Genomic DNA, 6,330 nt, shown 5'->3' with positions numbered 1-6,330 from the left:
AGCAAGAGGCGAGGGGTAAGAGAGGCAGTCCTACCTTGGGAAAGAGAGGGGCAGAGAAGAAGATCTGGGGACACAGGGAGGGTTCCAGGGAGGACAGACTAGACAAGAGATCTACAGACGCCGCTGGGGATGGATGGAGACAGAGGGAGGCGGGTCGAGCCAAACGGGGAGCGGGGCCAGCAAAGCCGGTGACGGGGCGGGGGGGGGGGGGGGGGAAGAGGGGGGCGGGGAGCAAGGAGCCCAGCGGGCACGGGACGGCAGCGGGCGGGGCGCGCCCAGGCCAGGACGCTGCGGCGCGGTCGCCTCCTCCCGGCGCTCCCGCCAGCCCCGCAGGCCCGGCCAGAAACCGCAGCCTAATGACCGCGGTCCATCCGAGCCCACTCAAGGCGGCCGTCAGCTGGCAGCGCGGGGCTCGCGGGGACGGCGCGCCGCAGCCACAGTGGCAGCTCACGGGGCTACGCGGGCCCTGATTGATTTGTCAGCCCAGGCGAGCCAGCAGCCTCTCCGATTGCTGTGCCGCCTGGACTCCCGGGCTGGCCCCTCAGGCTGGAGCGCCCCACCGGCCCCAGGAGGGAGCCCCTGGTCCCCCGGCTGGCTCCTCGGCGCCCCTCTCCGGTCTCCTGCGGGCATCGCCAGGTCCCGGGGCTGCCCTCCTCCCGGTCCCCGCTCTGGGCACCGTGCCAGTCCCGCCAGTGCTCACCCTGCTGCTGCCCCCAAGTCCTGCACCTCCACCCCCCGCGCCCCGGCCCTGGCCCGGGGCTGCCCGCAGAGTCTGCCACACCCGCTGCCGAGGGCTCACCAAGGTAAGAGGCGCAGGGTCCGAGAGGGCTCCTTGCAAGGCGCTGGGCTGGGTCACCGCGGGCACCCTCAGGTCGGCATAGAATCTTCGGCTGCCACCAGCCGGAAACCTGCGAGGGCCTTCCAGGGAGATGAATTGTGGATTGAGACCCTGGAAAGAACTGGGTGATAGTTACCAGTCCTGGGAGTGAAGTGTCTGGCTTTCGGTAGGGAGCCCTAGTGTCCACATCTTTTAAGGAATTCTCTTCCTCTCTCTCTCTACCATCTCTTGGTCTCTGAAGTCACCATTTCCTGATGTCTCTAGAGGAATCACCCCGTTTCTTCTCCTTTCCCTAAGCAAGAAGTGGGTCTCTATTCATTTTCCCAAAAAAGCCTATTTTCTCTCCTTCCCGCTTTAGAAAGGCTTGTTCCTTCTTTCTCACTCCTCAATTTAAAAAGTATTTCTCTCTGACCACTCCGTCGGCAGCACCCTCCCATGTTGAAGACTACACGCTCTTTTCTGTTACCCCTTTGCCCCCACTTAATTAGATATGCAGTTCGAGTCTTTAACTCTGGACAGGGGACCTGGAGTTTTTCTGGTGTGGGGGCAACGCAGAGAGACTTTTCACTCAAAGCCGGGTACCAGCCGTCCATCTCTGGCCAGAACGAAGACAGCTGCCCAGCCTCAGTCAGGTGCAGGAGCATTCGCTTCCAAGGGGCAAGAAGGAAAGACTTTACCCTCAAACAAAGAATTAAGACCAAGGGAGCCTGTTCTAGCACCTTCCAAGGGGGAAGCCTTTCAACCTTAAGACAGTGGGCTACACCTAGATTCTCTCCAGCACCCCTTAACTTTAAAGTAGTTTAATGAACACACAGAAATCATTTGTTTTTCATTGCGTGGTGAGCAGTCTACAAAGAGAACTCGGAAAGGAAGGAGAGAGCCTTATCTCTGATCCCAGCAATTAGTTCCCTGGGATGAGGTGGGGGGGGGGGGGACAACCCGGGATCCTCAGTTCTTCAGACACAAAAGCATTTAGATCGCTTTAGACCGGTTAATCCTGAGTCTGGCTCGGGTCTCTTTTGTTTCCCAACTCCATTGTGGGTTTTGTGCAGTTTCTCTGTGTTCGAGTGATTGACTAGCCAATGGATGGTAATTATCCAAATGTCCCCTCTGTCCTTTGACTGACTTCTCTGTATTATGGGCAACTGTCATGCATTCTGTCATTCCATATCATATTACACGTATTATCATATGAAGTCCCCCCTCCTTTAAAGGCGGGAGCCTTGGCCCAGATGCTGCTGCTTTTAGAAAGAAGGGTCCCCGAATAATTTGTGGTGATCACAGTTTGCAATACAGAGCAGGGGACTCCAGAGATGGGAGGTTTTGCAGGTAATTTTTTTCCCAGGTTGGGGGTTGGGGTGGTCTCTGGTGTTGAGGTTCTAAGAATTTGTACGGGGGAACTCGAAGCAGTTTTGCCAGATGTATTCTCTGGGTCACATCTCCAAAGTAATTTGAATGAATCTGTGGGTTCCCTTATGGAGAAACTTGGAAACAGTTTTCTGAACCCTGAATATGAGAAAATTCTACGCAAACGGTTCCTTGTAGGGTAACTAGATCACAGTGGCACATATTCAGGAAACCGGCCTTGAGGATCCTGTGGCCCTTTACAGGACTCTTGGACTCTTGCCCTAGTTTGCTGCCAAGCAGATTGGAGGTGGAAGAACCAGCTGTATATATTTCAAATCGTTGCATGGTTTGAGAAGGAACCAGCTTTTCTTGCAATGCTTTTGCACAGTAAACTTAGTGCCCCTTGGTGCAATTGTGTGTGCCATCACTTAAGAGGAAGGCAGGATTTATAACAAGGAGGTTTCACACACAGACTCTGGGGTCCTCTGAATCTGTGGGCAGGACTAAGCCTTTCTTCTGCTAAAATCTGGGGGGAAAAAGTGTTTTATTATTGCAATGGATATGAAGTGCTGCCCAGTTGTACAGCCTTGCAGTTAATCACCATGTTCTTCATCAAATATATGAGCCATAAATTCTCCAGAAAGGAGCTCTCTCTCTCTCTCTCTCTCTCTCTCTCTCTCTCTCTCTCTCTCTCTCTCTCTCTCTCTCTCTCTCTCTCTCTCTTAATGTGTGTGTGTAAATGGATGGATAGATGGATGCAGGAGAGAGAGAAGCTCACTCTCTTTTTTAAGACCACCGAAAGAGACAAACTGTTTTATGGGAAGCTTGATATACTTACTGCTGAAGACGCTTTGAATTTTACAATGATCAAATATACATGATCAAGCTGTGCATGTTAGGGTGCGAGTTATGTTGACGGTCAATGGCTATTGATCAGGCTGTTAAGTATTTCTGTTCAGTTTTAGAACTATAGATAGATCCCAGATGATTTAAATAATTGGATAACTAAGAAATTAGCATTCAGTTTCTCTGGCAAAGGGAAATGGCTAGTCAATTGAATAACATCCCTATGGCTGCTTAACACTCATCTGGAAAAAAAAGAAAAGAAAAGAAAAGAAACCTTAGAAAATGGGAATTTTATTAGCAGACATATTCAAGAATGAAGTAAAAATATTCCAATTCTCTTATTTGGAGTCTGCCCAGAGCAATTTACTTTAATGTGATCCAGCCTTGTTCACAGGCTCAGAGTTTACATCAGTCTGTCTGTCAATCCATCTCTCTGTTTTACACACACACACACACACACACACACACACACACACACATAATTTTGCAACCAGTTTTGACCCACACTGATGCACCAAGGAAGAAATGGGGAGGGAACCATTTTGGGGAGTAGGATCTAAAGTCCTCTACCCCTTTTGCTTAGGAACCAAGCTAACTAACCACATGAATTTCCCCCATTAACTAATTCCTCATTAATCTATAGATTTATTTAGAAAGGTGTGGAAGGGTGGAGGATGAAGGTTTAAAGATAATCTCTAGTTGGTTTGGAACAATATCATCCATACCCAGACCCTCCCCCTTTTCCTCCTTTATTCCCTCTCCTGCCTCTCCTAGTCTCTTTCTTTTCTCTGTTTTTCTCTCATTTTGCCCTCTAGAAATTAAAAGTGGGCTTGAGAGAAGGAGTTGCCTTGCATCAAACATTTAGGGAGAGGAGAAGAGAGTGAAAATTAACTTTTAAATTTTTATTGTTATATAGCAATCTTATTTATAACCATCCAATTAGTCATTTTGTAAGATAATCATATTTACAAAAATATGCTCTCACCCAGACTGGAAAACTTCAGCAGCAGACAGGATTGATGGTTGGGATTCATTTCATACCTCAAAAAGACAGAGTGGAGAGTTTTAGATTTTTTTTCTGTCTGCAAAATATTCTTTTCCAGCTATCTACCCCTCACCAGAGGAGCTCAGACATCCCTGTGGACAAATCCCCCTTGAGATGGAACTAAAATTGGTCTCTCTCTCTCTCTCTCTCTCTCTCTCTCTCTCTCTCTCTCTCTCTGTGTGTGTGTGTGTGTGTGTGTGTGTGTGTCTCCAAAAAATAAGTTGATCCACCCTGAAATGGCTGAATCATCCCTGATTGGGTGGACATGCCCTTTCACCTCATTGTGTCTGACCTATCACTTAATTAATCTCTCCCAGATGCAGAGCTGTTGACAATGCCAACGATAAGCAGTATTTGGAACAAAGCAGGAAGCTTTTTAAAAGAACGAGCCACAATGAGGTTTGAGGCTCTTAAAGCCATGTAAATCATCAGTTTTGGATTTGAATGTCAGAAATGGTCCTTTATTTGCTAGAAACTTCCTGTGCCTTTCTTAGCCACTGATGTCCAGATTTGTCCCTACTCTCTTCTCTGCTTTTGCCTTGCTGTCTTCTGCCTTTCCCTTCCTCTGGATCCATGCTTGTTTTCCTGAAAATTGTTCTTTGCTTCTTACCCTTGTCTTGGACTCCTTGGATCCTATTTTATGCCATTAGGGCTATCAAGGTGGTCAGCTTCAGAGGCTTTGAGTGACAAAATATTAACTTCGTTGGCTAGTACCTATGAACGTTTGTGCTGGAGGCACCTTGGTGACATGCAGAGGATAGTTCATTAATTAAACAACTTGCTAATTGCTGCTTGAATTACTATATAGAGAAAATGAAACAGGTTTATAAAAGATGACAATTTGAGGAATTAAGTTTTTTTGCTGAAAAGATTTTTATAAACAGGTCCTAGAAACTGCTGCCTTTACTCACCATCAATGGTTCAACCGGGCTTTAGTTAATGGTAATATATGATCTGGGACCCTTATCTGAGGCCTGACTGATGGGAGAGCTGTGCTGGATCTGGTGCAGGTGGCACTGTTTAATAAGCATGGGAAGAGTGGATAATGTACTGCTTGCAAAGAGAAGTAAATGCAAAATAGATCGCTCTAATTATGGCTGCTCCCAGAAATGGAGATGTATGCTGAACTGGTCAACTGATGGGGAAGTTTCAAACAGACCCAATTGTCCCCTGCCTTTTTTTCTTATTCACTTTTGAGGGTGACACAGTGGTTTGAAAGTCAGTTTGGATGAGCTCATCTAACTCCAAACAAGCACAAATTAAAAAACCGAGTCTGCCAACCTATGAATGTCTGTCTTAACTGTCTAGGACCCCTTTTTTGAAGGGTCAGCTTTGGTGCTAGTGTAGGGCTCTCTGAACATTTCTTCCAACCAAAGATCCTTGTGAGCTCATTGCAAACTAGTTTTGATATTTCATAGCAAGGTGTCAGAGATTTTGTTTTTGTTTTGTTTGAATCTCTATGCTTGAAAAAATGAGTCTATAGGAAATCAAAGTGTGAATAGTTAACCAAACAGAATTTCCCATATACCTGCAAGGGCTCTAATGATTTCCATTCATGCAAAGATAAAAAATGGGACATTAGTTGTTTTAATTAATGAAAGAATAAAAATACTGGGGGAGGTGCCTAGGGGCTGGGCTTCTGCTGAAGCATCTGTGGGAAATGACTCATTTCTCACCTAAAGAGACAATGGCAACTTCTCTGGACAGCTAATCAGACCTGGGGAAAGTTGAGCTGGGGATGAGAAAGGGTCTTGCTAAGAGCTCTGGATAAGATGATAGTCATGTTAGCCATTTTCTTTTCCAAATTCACTTTTCCAGTTGGAAAAATGCCTGGATCCACACTAAAAAGAAAAAGTATCTGGATTCATAAGGAAGGTGTAATTTAGGTTGAAGCCTAGTATGATCTGTGGTGGTAAAACCATCTCGAAGCTGGAGAACCCAAAGCAGTTCCTCAGCTAGGAAGACAGAAAGGGTGGGTTGAATTGCTGTGCTAGGGGTGGGATGACAGTAGCAGAGGTGTCAGTTTGTAGGTACAGTCTCTTGGACTTTGTTGGGGGTATCCAGGGAGAAAGCAGGCCCAGAATCTTGAAGCAAAGCCTCTTTCTGTTCTATGGAAATATTTACCAACCCCACCTTCAGGCTAGTAAGCCATGGCTGGACACCAGAATCTATTAATGCTGCTGTATGTGAAGCCTATAAAAGATTTATAGAGAAACTTGTGTTCAAAATGGAGTTTAGGGTGCCTTCCATTCTG

General features: G+C 46.8%; 1 protein-coding gene across 1 annotated transcript in view; it reads left to right on the top strand.

The window, feature by feature from the left end:
• Positions 1 to 661: 661 nt before the first annotated feature.
• Lhx2 (LIM homeobox 2) overlaps positions 662 to 6,330 on the top strand; it is a 28,507-nt gene continuing 22,838 nt past the window's right edge. The window contains exon 1 of the mRNA XM_038336984.1: positions 662 to 803. The gene's annotated coding sequence lies outside the window, so the exon portion shown is untranslated. The remainder of the gene's footprint in view (positions 804 to 6,330) is intronic.

Source organism: Arvicola amphibius, chromosome 7 (genome assembly GCF_903992535.2).
Source record: "Arvicola amphibius chromosome 7, mArvAmp1.2, whole genome shotgun sequence".
NCBI lineage: Eukaryota > Metazoa > Chordata > Mammalia > Rodentia > Cricetidae > Arvicola > Arvicola amphibius.
Note: the sequence above shows the minus strand (reverse complement) of the source record. Positions and strands in the feature narration are given on the sequence as shown.